Source organism: Nycticebus coucang, chromosome 13 (genome assembly GCF_027406575.1).
Source record: "Nycticebus coucang isolate mNycCou1 chromosome 13, mNycCou1.pri, whole genome shotgun sequence".
Lineage (NCBI taxonomy): Eukaryota > Metazoa > Chordata > Mammalia > Primates > Lorisidae > Nycticebus > Nycticebus coucang.
Window position 1 is genome coordinate 32553297 of NC_069792.1, and position 14353 is coordinate 32567649.

General features: G+C 40.4%; 1 protein-coding gene and 1 pseudogene across 1 annotated transcript in view; one reads left to right on the forward strand and one right to left on the reverse strand.

The window, feature by feature from the left end:
- The window catches only part of LOC128563315 (minichromosome maintenance domain-containing protein 2-like), a 304071-nt gene that overhangs the window by 169866 nt on the left and 119852 nt on the right, over positions 1-14353 (forward strand). The gene's annotated exons all lie outside the window — the stretch shown is intronic.
- Positions 4842-6778, reverse strand: LOC128563316 (lisH domain-containing protein ARMC9-like; annotated as a pseudogene).

Here is a 14353-nt window from a genome sequence, read left to right on the forward strand (position 1 = left end):
GCTTAAGCGATTCTCTTGCTTCAGCCTCCCGAGCAGCTGGGACTACAGGCGCCCGGCCATATTTTGGTTGCAGTTTGGCCGAGGCCGGGTTTGAACCCACCACCCTCGGTATATGGGGCTGGCGCCTTACCGACTGAGCCATACCCCGGGGCAGGTTCGAACATACAAGCCGCATGGCTGGCACCCTAACCACTGAGCTATGGGCATCCTGCCAGCAAATATATAAATTTTACACTGTCATAGGAGCAACCATGTCAAAGATACAAAGGTTAAATTTGTTCTCATAAGTAAGAATCTTTTGAGGGCATCAGAGAAAAAAAAAATGCTACTTCCTAATAGTCACAAAAAAGGAATATTTTTTTTTCCCAAATGAATATTTTAGCCCTAGGATAGTAATATGTTCTAGTACATAACATTAGCTTTTAAATTAGAAAAATAAAGCCATAAGAAAATTAAAATACATTCTGAAGAAAAATGTAAATCAACCCAACACCTCAAATTTTCATGTATATATTTAATAATAATTACAAAGCTTGAATTATAAATATATTATATTTAATTATATTCATAGTTATAATTTTTTTTTTTTTTTTGTAGAGACAGAATCGCACTGTACCGCCCTCGGGTAGAGTGGCGTGGCGTCACACGGCTCAGAGCAACCTCTAACTCTTGGGCTTAAGCGATTCTCTTGCCTCAGCGTCCCGAGCAGCTGGGACTACAGGCGCCCGCCACAACGCCCGGCTATTTTTTTTGTTGCAGTTTGGCCGGGGCTGGGTTTGAACCCGCCACCCTCGGCATATGGGGCCGGGGCCCTACTCACTGAGCCACAGGCGCCGCCCCATAATTATAATTTTAATTGCTACATAATATATTGAGTTAAATTATTACAGTTTTCCCTTTCTATACAACTTTCTAAAGTAAATGATGAAAACATCTTCAAAATAAGGTACAAGTTTATTTTACTTATTGCTATCATAATCTAGTTAAAAAAGATAACAATACCCCATTCTCTGTTAAGAATATATATTATGTACCTATACATAGAAATAAAAGTTGATGCCAAATGGCATGTGTGTACGGATTGCTCTATGTATAAAAACCTGACAAGGCAGAGGAAGAGCTATGTAATTTGTGGTTGAAAAGGCCTTTCCTGCTGGCCAAAATTCAAAACAATAATTTCAAGTACAGTGATGATGATAAATATAAATAATGATCAAAAAGTAAGACGTAAAGTGAAAAATATATACTTGTACACACTGTTATAATTATCATTAGAGAAATAAAATTAAGATTAATTTTTATGAGATAAAATTAGATAATTAGGAGAATACAGGAAAGAAAATCACTAAAATATTAAAAATTACTAGGTCTCGGGAGGCAGGAGGGTACTTGGGGGGGGAACCTCACCTAATGTGCATAATGCAATGGTACATTTAAAAACTATTAAGAAAAGAGTATGGGTGGCACCTGTGGCTCAGTGAGTAGGGCGCCGGCTCCATATACCGAGGGTGGCGGGTTCAAACCCAGCCCCGGCCAAACTGTAACAACAACAAAAAATAGCCGGGCGTTGTGGCGGGCGCCTGTAGTCCCAGCTGCTCGGGAGGCTGAGGCAAGAGAATAGCTTAAGCCCAGGAGTTGGAGGTTGCTGTGAGCCGTGTGACGCCACGGCACTCTGCCCGAGGGTGATACAGTGAGACTCTGTCTCTACAAAAAAAAAAAAAAAAGAAAGAGTGTAATTGTGATGGACATATTAATCAGTTCAATGTAAGCATTTCACATTGTATATCAAATCAGTTATCCTGCCATAATGCATCATAATTACAAAGGTATCATAAATGCATCAAGGTACACAGTTATGATTTAATAAAAACAAAAAAATTTTAAAAAGTAAAAAATAAATAAACAAATAAATTGAAAAAAATTACTAGGTCTGGGTGGCAAAAAATATGGGTAATACTTTATTAACTGCTATTTTCAAATTTTTCTTTAATTCACTTATACTACTTTTTATTACATAAATATTCATCCTATAAATTTTATATGAAATAGAGATCAGAAAAAAAAGTGATCAGTAAGTTGTACATGTTTGTCTTTATGTATTTTATTTAGCAGAAACCTACTATGGATGAAGTTACTTCATTTTAAGTATATGTTGCCCTAAAGTTGCCACTAATTTCAACTTTGGGGGAATGGTATTTTTTTCTGTTAAAAAAAATTCCTCTTACTACCTTCTGAATACTTCTTTCATCGTCATCTTCAGATGGATCTGACTGGTGTTTTGGACTGTCCATTGGAAGGAATGCTCTGACATCTGGACTAAAAACAAAAATGAACTTTATTATAACTTCAACAGCATTTCTACAGGTTTTCTGCCTTTTAAAATAGAAACCAATATAGAAATAACTATATTAGCACTGATAGTAAGAAAGCCAGCAAAATCTATTAACATTCTAAAAGCTGTAAGAAAATTATTTTTTAAAAAAACAAGGAAACCAACAGACAAATGGGCAAAGGCATAAAGAGGTAGTTGATAGAGACAACGTAAATGACAAAGCAAATTTATGAAGATGCTAACTTCACTAATAACCAAAAAATATAAATTAAAACAAGAAGGATATACCATTTTATATCTACTAACAGGCAAAAATTAGGAAGATAATACCGGGTTGGCGCCTGTGGGTCAGTGAGTAGGGTGCCGGCCCCTTATACTGAGGGTAGCGGGTTTGAACCCAGCCCCAGCAAAAAAATAGCCGGGTGTTGTGGCAGGATCCTGTAGTCCCAGCTACTTGGGAGGCTGAGGCAAGAGACTCGCCTAAGCCCAGGATATGGAGGTTGCTGTGAGCTGTATCACCACAGCTCTCTACAACAGGCGACAAAGTAAGACTCTGCCTCTAAAAAAAAAAAAAAAAAGGGAAAAAGAAAGCTAATACCAGAAGTTAGTAAGGACTTAGGGAAAGAGACACCCTCATGTATTGCTGGTGAGAAGATAGAACAAGACAACTTTTCTGTAAAGAAATCTGGCAATACTTGGTGAAACTGTGTATGCATTTTCTCTGGGCCCAGAAATTCCAGTTCTAGCGATTAAACCATACAAAAATTATGTGCAGGACCAGGCAAAGGCATGTAGTAACCGTGACATTCACTGCAGGATTCTCTACAGTAGGAATTTGAAGCAAAGTAGGCATCAGGGAAATCAACTATGGTAACAGACTACAGAGACTATCAGTCAGCAGCCAGAAACAAGGAACCGTAACACAGGATATATATATTTCCTTTCTATCTACATATATATATATAAATATGTGCGCACACAAAGCATCAGTAAGTCTAATTTTAACAAAGTTACATAGATACAGATATGCAAGCACATATATCCAACATATTAACCTGGATGTCAACAGTGACGATGAGGAAATGGGTACGAAGATCAAGGCTGAGGAGAAAGACACAGCACCCACAGCACAGTGGTTCTGGCGCTGGCCACATGCACCAAGGGTGGAGGGTTTGAACTCGGCCCGGGCCAGCTAAACAACAATGACAACTGCAACAAAAAATAGCTGGGCATTGTGGCGGGTGCCTGTAGTCAAACCTACTTGGGAGGCTCAGGCAAGAGAATCACTTAAGCCCAAGAGTTTGAGGTTGCTGTGAGCTGTGACACCAAAGCACTCTACCAAGGACAACATAGTGAGACTCTCTGTTGCCAATAAATAAATAAATACATAATAAAGAGAAAAAAATGGACTAAAATGAAAAATGGGCCACGTGTGGATTAGTGACAATTCTGAGGAATGATTCACTCTCTACACCTGGTACAATGTACATTCGTTGCAGGGAATTCAAAAGTTAAAAAATTACAAACAATATACATTCATTGCAGGGAATTCAAAAGATAAAAAATATTTTTTAAAAAAGGGAAGAGCTGGCTCGGGGCCTGTGGCTCAAGCGGCTAAGGCACCAGCCACATACACCTAAGCCGGAAGGTTCGAATCCAGCCTGGGCCTGCCAAACAACAATGATAGCTACAACCAAAAAATAGTCAGGCGCTGTGGCGGACACCTATAGTCTCAGCTACTTGGGAGGTAGAGGCAGGAGAATCTCTTGAGCCCAGGAGCTAGAGGTTGCTGTGAGATAACCAAAAATTAGCCAGGCATTGTGGTGGGTGCCTATAGTCCCAGCTACTTGGGAGGCAGAGGCAGGAGAATCGCTTGAGCCCAGGAGCTGGAGGTTGCTGTGAGCTGTGATGCCATGGCACTCTACCTAGGGTGACAGCTTGAGGCTCTGTCTCAAAAAATAAATAAATAAAATACAATAAAAATAAAAAGGGAAGGGGTGGCATGAATGTAAAATGGTACAGCTGCTGTGAAAAACAGTTTCATAGTTCCTTGAAAAGTTAAACAGTTACTGTATGACCCTACAATTCCACTCCTGGGCATATATCCAAGAGAAATAACAACACATGAGTATGTTCACACAAAAACTCACACAGGACTACTCAGAGCAGCATTATTTTTTGTTTGTTTGTTTGTTTTGGAATGAATGAATAAATGTGGGAGGATGCCATTTTCCACAGTGGTGCTGGAAAGGCTGGCACCTGTTTTCATTCCCTGACAGGAACCTGGGGAAGCCACCCTTAACAGTGGGGCAGGATTTAGGAGAGGAAAGGGAGGGGCCACATAAAGAGAACACACAAGGCTAGGGAAGGGCTTCTGTAATTGCCTTTAAATTCTTTTTGTTGGCTGTATCTGTTAAGTGTGATAAGATATTATTAATCTTTGGACAATCTGGCCTTGAATACCTGAATGAACTCTTGTTAGTGGGTTCACTTAGGTCTCTTCACCTCCCTAAATGCTTCTTGAATGAATGCTGGCCGAAGCATGACAAGGCCCTATAAGACAGTCCATGTATCCTTCCGGTACATTTCTTGTGAATGATTCACAAGAAAGATCCCGGACTTTTACATTAAACTGACCAGAATTAAGTTGCTTGATGATAAATTCTATCTGGCGGGGCGGTGCCTGTGGCTCAAGGAGTAGGGCACCCGTCCCAAATGCCAGAGGTGGTGGGTTCAAACCCAGCCCTGGCCAAAAAAAAAGAAAAATTCTATCTGGTGGATCATTTCAGCGTTGCCTTCTTTGCTGAACCAGTGTAGGATGTCTTCCATCCCCATTGCTCTCACTTCCTCCTGGATGGATAGAATAGAAAGGATGCTGTACAGAGCTCCGTTCACATACGGCTGGATCTCGTGGCTTTTATGGCCAAGAGGATCTGAAAGGACTTTGAGCACGAGGCCTGCCACCTTGGCACACATGTTCTTCCCTGCACTCCAGAGGCAGAGGTTCATAAGCAAAGCCACTAAGTACTCCAGTGTGTAGTCAGACAGGCAATCAGAGTCCTTCAGAATATCAATCAGCCACAAGATGAGACCATCTTGAAGCGATGCAGCGGGGGCCTGAGGCTGAACTTTTGCAAGGCCCCAAGGACATTCTCCTGGGTGATGACATCCTTGTCCTCCTTCAGCCTTCCCTCCAGCATCCACAGCACCATTTTGTTCTGAGCAAGGTAGAGGTGACCTTCAGCTAGTGACGCAAAAGCGTTGATGAGCCTGGCCATGTACTGCCGCACCACCTCACTCTTTGCGTGCAGCAAGTGAAGCACATTCCTCTGGTTGTGGGTATGACAGTCCAAGAGGTCGTTGCTGATGTAGGCCTGCAGAACCGCCTCCCTCTGCTCTCCAGGATGGGAGGTGCTCAAGCGCCAGCGCAGAGCCTGCAACAAGAAGGCTTTTAAACGATCACTCCCCCAAATCAAATCCTTCTTCAGTTTCTCATAATCCAGGGAGGGCGGTAATGGGACATCTTTCAGTCTCACGGGTGCCAAGGAAGCTTGTAACATGCTGGAAGCCGTCCCAGGCCTTATGAAGTCCACGCTATGAGCCAGGCTCTGCCACATCTGGTTGCTGAAGAGGCAGACACGGACACTCTGGAGGTACTCAGGAGTGATCATCTTGCCACTGACTGTGGCCTGAGAGAATCCGGCAGCTCTGCTGTGACTCCAATGACATTGTGGTAGTCTGCTTGGATCTTACTGTACGTCTCAGGTAGGTCACTGACCTAAGTTCAGCTCTGACCAGCTGCTGGTGGAGCTGCTGCAACATCTCTTTGTTACTTTGTCCATTCTCCTTATACACTGTTAAAAGCTTCAGCGTGTTGCTATCTTTAAATATTAAAGCTAGAAACTTTTCCAACTTCAACTTTAACTCTGGAGTCCAGGAATGCTGAAAGAGTTCTTTAAACGAAGGGTGTACCATAGGGTTGGGAAGAAAAGGAAGGGCATAGAAAGGAAGAAACTCGGTGGTCTGGCTCAGCGCTGCTCCTTTGGTCTCCAGGTAGGTTTTGAAGTAAGAAATCCTTTCCTCCAGCTCCTCTCTGTCCGGTCTCCCTACGGAATGTTTCAGAGGATAGATGGCAAAATGGATGTGAAGATAGAATTCCAACTTCTGGGCAAGGGCGTCACCATTTTGGATGAAACTGGGAATGTGTTCTTCCCATAAATTGAAGAACACCTTCTGGTCTCCATTGTCAAATGCAGAGACAAGAGCCTTCTGAATTATCAATGATTTAGAGTCCTGTAAAGATCCACCTGCTGTTTTACATAATGGTTTTCCTTTTATTTTGCATTCTTTGGAAAATGTTTTCAAGGTATCTTCAAATTCAGCAAAATCTAAATAGTCTTTCACTAGTTCGAGTATTTCAGATTCATGAGCCAGAATATCCCCCATATTGAACTGTTCCTGGTAATTCTCACAGGAAAAATGTCTGTACTTCGGCCGCGGACCAGCCTCCACCCTACAGCATTATTCATAATAGCTAAAAAGTGGAAACACCCCAAATATCCATCAGTGGATGAATGGATAAACAAAATGTGGTTTATGATCAAGTGATTCTCTTGCCTCAGCCTCCCAAGTAGCTGGGACTACAGGTGCCTGCCACAACACCCAGCCTTTTTTTTTTTTTTTTTTTTTTTTTTAGAGACAAGGTCTGGCTCTGACTCAGGATGGTTTCAAACACATGAGCTCAGGCAATCCACCCGACTCAGCTTCCCAGAGTGCTAGGACTACAGGCATGAGCCACCACACCCAGCCGAAAGGATCACATATTGTGATCCTTTTCTATTTGTTTATTTATTATTCTATTTGTTTCCATTTGATTTGACTATTTGATTTGATTCTATTTGTTTATTATTAGCCTTGCCAAAGCAAGGCCTCAAAAAATTGATTAAAATCTCAACTTGTTCCTCTCCACGGAAATCTTTTTTTTTTTGAGACAGAGTTTTACTATGTCGCTCTGGGTAGAGTGGTGTCACAGCTCACAGCAACCTCAATCCCTTGGGCTTAAGCAATTCTCTTGCTTCAGCCTCCCAAACAGCTGGGACCACAGGTGCCTGCCACAATGCCCGACTATTTATTTTGTTGTTGTTGCAGTTGTCATGTTGATTTGAGCAGGCTCAGGCCAGTTTGAACCCACCAGCCTGGGTGTACGTGGCCCGTACTCTACCCACTGCGCTGCAGGTGCTGCCCATTCTCCACGGAAATCTTTAGTAAGATTTACCCACTCTGAAGAGAAACCAGACCGTACTGTATGATTTCACTTTATTTATTTAGTTTTTGAGGCAGAGTCTCAAGCTGTCACCCTGGGTAGAGTGCTGTGGCGTCACAGCTCACAGCAACCTCAAACTCTTGGGCTTAAGCGATTCTCTTGCCTCAGCCTCCCGAGTAGCTGGGACTACAGGCACCCGCCACAATGCCCAGCTATTTTTTGGTTGTAGTTACACTTGTCATCGTTGATTTTAGCAGGCTCAGGCCAGGTTCAAATTCGCCATCCTTGGTGTATGTGGCGGGTGCTGTACCCACTGAACTACGGGCACTGCCCGTATGATTTCATTTTTGATATACTCAGAATAGGCAAATCTATAGAGACAGGAGTAGAATAGTGGTTTCAAAAGTTGGAAGAGGAGACAATTTGGAGGTAGTTTCTTTTGTGGGGGGGATGAAAATGTCAGATTAGACTTGGAGTAATAGAATTAGATGCTGAAGATGGTTGTACAGCATTGTGAATATATTAAACACCACTGAATTGTATACTTTTAAATAGTTAAAATGTTGAATTCTATCTCAGTAAAAGGGGGGTGGGGTTTTTAATCTTACCACACACAAGCACTGTTACCATTTTAGCATGTTTTATTTCAGTCTTGTTCTCTGCATAATTAGGATCATGCTATATTTAAATTTTTATGTTTTTTACTTAAAAATTAATTATAAACATTTGCCAATGGTGTTAAAAAACTCTTGATAAACAGTAACTTTTGATAGATATATGATGTTCTATTATATGGGTACACCAAAAGTTACTGAATGAAAAAAAAAAGACATGTTACTGAATGATTCTTTTACTTTAGGATCTGTAGATGGCTTCCAACTTTTTACTATACAATTTCATTAGTATAAATAACACTGCAATTGACCATCTTTGTGCTAACGTTAGAACTGCACAGATTTCTTTTTTTTTTGAGACAGAACCTTATTTTGCTGCCCTCAGTAGAGTACTGTGTTGTCACAGCTCACAGCAACCTCAAACTCTTGGGCTTAAGCAATTCTCTTGCCACAGCCTCCCAAATAGCTGGGATGACAGGAGCCCACCACAACACTCAGCTATATTTAGACACTGGGTGTCGCTCTAGCTCAGGCTGGTCTTGAACCCATGCACCTGGGCAATCCACCAGACTCGAATCTGCAGATTTTCAAAAATAAAATGACTGGTCATAATTGTAAACAATTTTTCAGCATTAAATAATTTGTTAAAGTGATTTCCAGAGAGGTTATACCAATTTACACTCCGTTAGCAGTATAGGAACACCCTGAAAACTCTCCCAGCCTTGGTTTGCATTAAAGGTATATACAAATACACATTGTATATTAACATCTTTGATAATTTCGTAAGCAAAAAACTGCATTTTTCTAAAAAGGTATTAAGCAAATGCAAATTAAAGAAACTAACGACTTACTAAAATGGAAAAGACTAACAATGCTAAGTGCAGGTGAGATAAGCAATGTGATTTGATGGTAGAAGTATGAAACTGGTACTAACATTTTGGAAAACATTCAACATTATCCACTAAGGTTAAACATATACATATCCTATAACCCAGAAGTTCTGCTTCAAGATACATAAAGAATGTTTGCATGTGTGCACCAAAAGATGTTAATGACAATATAATTTACAATAGCCAGAAAACAGAAACAACTCAAGTGTCCATCAATAGTAGAACAGATTACTGTGGCACATTCATACAATGGAATATTACATAGCAAAGGAAATAAATTACACCTCCATACAACAACCTGGGTAACTCTCACCTTGTTGAAAATAAGCCAGCTGGAGAAAAAACATTGTATGATTCTATTTACATACAGTTTAAAAACACGGCCCGCGAATCTATATTATTAAAAATCAGGACAATAGTTACTTTTAGGAAGAAAAGAAGACACAGAGATTGGAAGAGGATGTGTGAGGGGCTTCAGGGGTATTGATAACGTTTTATTTCTTGGCCTGGTGGGGGGTAATAGTGACAACTGAGGTGTGTTTCCTTTCTGATCATTCGTTGAGCTGTATACACATCATCTGGGCACTTTTCTGAATCTTACGCTTCCATTTCTTTCTTTCTTTCTTTATTTTTTTGAGGGTCACCCAGGCTAGAGTACAATGGCATGGTCATAGCTCATTGTAAACTCAAATTCCAGGGCTCAAGCAATCCTTCCACCTCAGCCTGCCAAATAGCTGGGACCACAAGCATGTGCAGTCACACCAAGCTCATTTTTTATTTTTATTTTTTGTAGAGATAAAATCTTGCTGTCTTACCTGTGCTGGTTTTGAACTCCTGGCCTCAAGCAATCCTTGTGCTCCAGCCTCTCAAAGTGCTAGGATTATCAGCAAGAGCCACTGCATCTGGCCATTTTCATTTCTTAAGGAAATGTTCAGTTTTTCTGATAATTAATCAGCCATTTGTATCTCCTCTTTTGTAAATAGCTCATTTGCTTTATTTTTCTTTTGGTGTCTTGAGTGTCTTATTTGCATGAGTTCTTTCTATATTAACTTTACTTCTCTATTGATCTTTATCATGGAAAATATTTTTGTATTTTTGATTTAAGATTGATAATTCATTTACAATTTATGAGAAGTTTTTAATACTCAAATTTTTCTGTGTTTTACTTTGTGATACATCATTCACTGCCAATATTCTCAGACAACCCTCCTCCATATACAGGTCAGAGAAACTAATAACATTTTATTCCACATTTTAATGATTTTTAAATTTGATTTTAATAAAGTTATCTTAAAAATGAACTTTTATCTATTGAAGTAAAGCTTTTTTTTTTTTTTTTAAGAGACAGAGTCTCACTTTGTCGCCTGCGGTAGAGTGCCATGGCATCATAGCTCACAGCAACCTCCAGCTCTTGGGCTTAGGCGATTCTCTTGCCTCAGCCTCCCAAGAAGCTGGGACCATAGGCTCCCGCCACAATGCCCAGCTACTGAAGTAAAGCTATTTTTAAAGTACATTTCCTCAGTAGTAATAAAAGGCTTGATTGGCTTCTTGCAATCTTACTATTTTAGGGCAGCGCCTGTGGCTCAGTGAGTAGGTCGGAGGCCCCATATGCCGAGGGTGGTGGGTTCAAACCCAGCCCCGGCCAAACTGCAACAAAAAAATAGCCGGGCGTTGTGGTGGGTGCCTGTAGTCCCAGCTGCTCGGGAGGCTGAGGCAAGAGAATCACGTAAACCCAAGAGTTAGAGGTTGCTGTGAGCCGTGTGACGCCATGGCACTCTACCCAAGGGTGGTACAGTGAGACTCTGTCTCTACAAAAAAAAAAAAAAAAAACCTTTACTATTTTAAATGAAGATATCAAATGAAGAGCATGAAAATTAAAGTTCTGTTAACAAGAGAAGGGATCCAGAAAATATGAAAGGTCACTTTTATTGCAAAGAAAATGTCAGTTAAAGCATTAAGTTTAAAAAACTCTTGGCTATTTTGGGGGTGCTGGAAATGTTCTCTATCTTTAATGTACTGGCGGTGGCTACAGGGGGCAAAAGTATAGAAAAATCCATTGAGTTGTACGCTCAAGAACTGTATATTTTACAGTACAATGTTTTATAAACTGGAAATTTTAAATAATCAAGTTGCTTTTAGTTGAATTTAAATGTCAAATATAACATCTTTATAATACTACACTTCAAGATTCAGAATATTTAATATTTATTATATATAGCATTAGAACTTCTGAGTAACAATTAAAAATATTAGAATAATCACCACCCTCATCTTTTGTATATTTATTCCAAGTCAGCTCTGTCAAAACAGAACAGATTAAAGCTTTGAATGCATGGAATATATTTCAAAGAAGCCAGTCATATACCATTTCAGAGTAACAGCCAGTGCACAGAGCCAAGACTGGCGGTTAGAAGGGTACATCTAAACTGAAGATAGCACAGAACTTGTCCTCAGGAAAAGGCATAATGTTTAACCAAGTAATTCCACTAAGAGCCAAACTGTAAAAGAATCTTTGCTAAATTAGCTGGGCATTGTGGCAGGAGCCAGTAGGCCCAGCTACTCAGGAAGCTGAGGCAAGAGTTTTGCTTGAGCCTAAGAGTTGGAGGTTGTTGCGAGCTATGACATCACGGAGCTTAACCCAGAGCAACTGACTGAGACAAGACTGTCTCAAAGGAAAAAAAAAAAAGAAAGAAAGAAAAAAGTCTTTATTAAGGAGCAGACTAGAAAGGGAATTCCATTTCATGTGAAGACACCTGCTCGAACTGCACTGGTTAATCCAGGGGCAAGACCTCCTTGACCCTTGTCCTACCTGTGAAATCAGGGGAAATCCACAGCTCTGGGCAGAAGATCTTGTCAGGGAAGATGCTGTTTTAGTATTTTTAGTAACTTAATAAATTAAGTAAATTAAAAAAGAGTGGAAGTTGGCTTGGTGCCTGTAGTTCAGTGGGTAGGGCACCAGCTATATACACCAAGGGTGGCGGGTTCGATCCCAGCCCAGGCCAGCTAAACAACAAATAGCCGGGTATTGCGGCGGGCACCTGTAGTCCCAGCTACTTGGGATGTTGAGGCAAGAGAATTGTTTAAGCCCAAGAGTTTTAGGCTGCTGTGAGCTGTGATGCCATAGCACTCTACCAAGGGTGACAAAGCGAAAGTGTGTCTCAAAAAAAAAAAAAAAAGAGTTGATGCCTTCTTTGAACTATAACAAAGTATATAAATGGTAATCATGGTTTTTAGAACAAGTGCTCAAAAACACAGTCCTTCAGTGTTGCACTTCTGAAAATACTATTTAAGTGTTTTGTGTTTACATCCTTATCCATATAAAGCACCTTCTGCATTTACATAGCTAAGTAAGGTGTGGAAAAGCTCCCCAGATATTTTACTTTACCTTCTTTATTTCTTCTTAGAATATAATACTTTATACGTACAAAACAATGTAAGTACTGTAACATATATTAAATTACCAAGGACAATAAAGGTAATCACTATGAACCAACTACTGAACCAACTACTAGACTCAAAAATAAAAACATAAACTAAGCCACAGATCTACCAATGTTTTCACAGGTATTTCTTTCTTTTTTCTTCTTCTTCTTTTTTTTTTTTGCAGTTTTTGGCTGGGGCTGGGTTTTTAAACCCGCCACCTCCGGCATATGGGGCCAGTGCCCTACTCCGTTGAGCCACAGGCGCCACCCTTCTTTCTTATTTTTTACAGACAAGGTCTTGCTATGTCACTCAGGCTGGAGTACAGTGGTGCCATAGTAGCTCACCATCAAACCATTTTTAAATGGGGTTCAAGCAATCCTGTGTCTTCCTGAGGAGCTGGGACTACAAGTGCTACCACACCTGGCTAATTTTTTTAATTTTCTAGAGACAGGTCTTGCAATACTCAGGCTGGTCTCAAATTTCTGGCCTTGAGTGATTCCGCCACCTTGGCCTTCCAAAGAGCTGAGATTACAGGCATGGGCCAACAGGGCAGCCAGGCCTGGGAAAGTGCCTTCATCTGCCTACAATACTATGCCGAGAAAGACTAGAGGCCTTCTGCGGGTCAACAGAACACTGCTGCAGCTAGAACAAAGGCTGGGGGCATGTGTGCCTGACCCTACTAATGCCATCAGCCTCATCTCCTTTCCAAAACCCTACTCTGTTCCAGTCACCATGGAATGTTATAAGTGGCCTCGTGGTTCCGGGTTTTTGCATCCTCTGTTACATGTACTTCTCCCTTTACCTGAATGTTCTCCCTACCTTTTTTTCTTGAATGATTATACATGCATTAAGTCCTAGAAGGCTTTCCTTGACATCCTCAAAAAGAGAGGGCCACATACTTTTCTGTTATCTTCTGACATCTCTACCATAAAAACTACCCAGCTTCAATTACTTGTTTATACGTCTGACTCTCCCACTGGGCTGGGAACCCATGCCTCTAGAAGGGATGAAAGGGATGGAAGTCATTTTTTTGTGTGTGGTTTTTGGCCGGGGCTGGGTTTGAACCCACCACCTCCGGCAATTGGGACTGGCGCCCTACTCCTTGAGCCACAGGCGCCGCCCTGGGATGGAAGTCATTTAGCTTTACATTCCCAAAGCAGGCAATGGTCACTTAAATGCTTTTTGAAGGCACAAACATAGTATCAAATAATTAGTAAAATGTTTTAACTGCATTATGCAAATTTATTTCAAGTTTAATCTGTAAAACTAATTCAAATATAAATGGAAGAAAGAAAAGAAAACAAGTTGATGAAGGGCAAAGGGAACTAAGGACATCAGGGAGGAAATGCTCCAGGAAGACTTTACGAACATACCTAGTATACAGCACAATTTCACAGAAGAGATAAAATCTGTGTGAGGCTTATTTAACATTCTTAGATTTGGTTTCAGCATCCCTTCAGAATACAATGATAATGACTTACTGGTTGTAGAGCTCTGGATGCCTAACCAGGTTCTGAATAAATTCATTCAGTCCTGCTCTTCTTTGTTTAATAAAATCTGTTAAGAGAAATATAAGACCTTCGGTTTATTTATGTCAGATTATGTAACTATCATCAATACAATTACATAAGAATAAACAGGTATAGACGGTACATTTTGATTAAGAATCTATTTCTCAATTCATGCTTCTTGGTTACAATGAGGAATAAATGCTCAGAAATATACATCTATAAATCCAATAATTAACATAAATCAGATAATGTAGCTTCCAAAATAACTTAAAAGCTATCTATTTTGGATTGTGAATACATTCAACTACAAAACTTAGAAA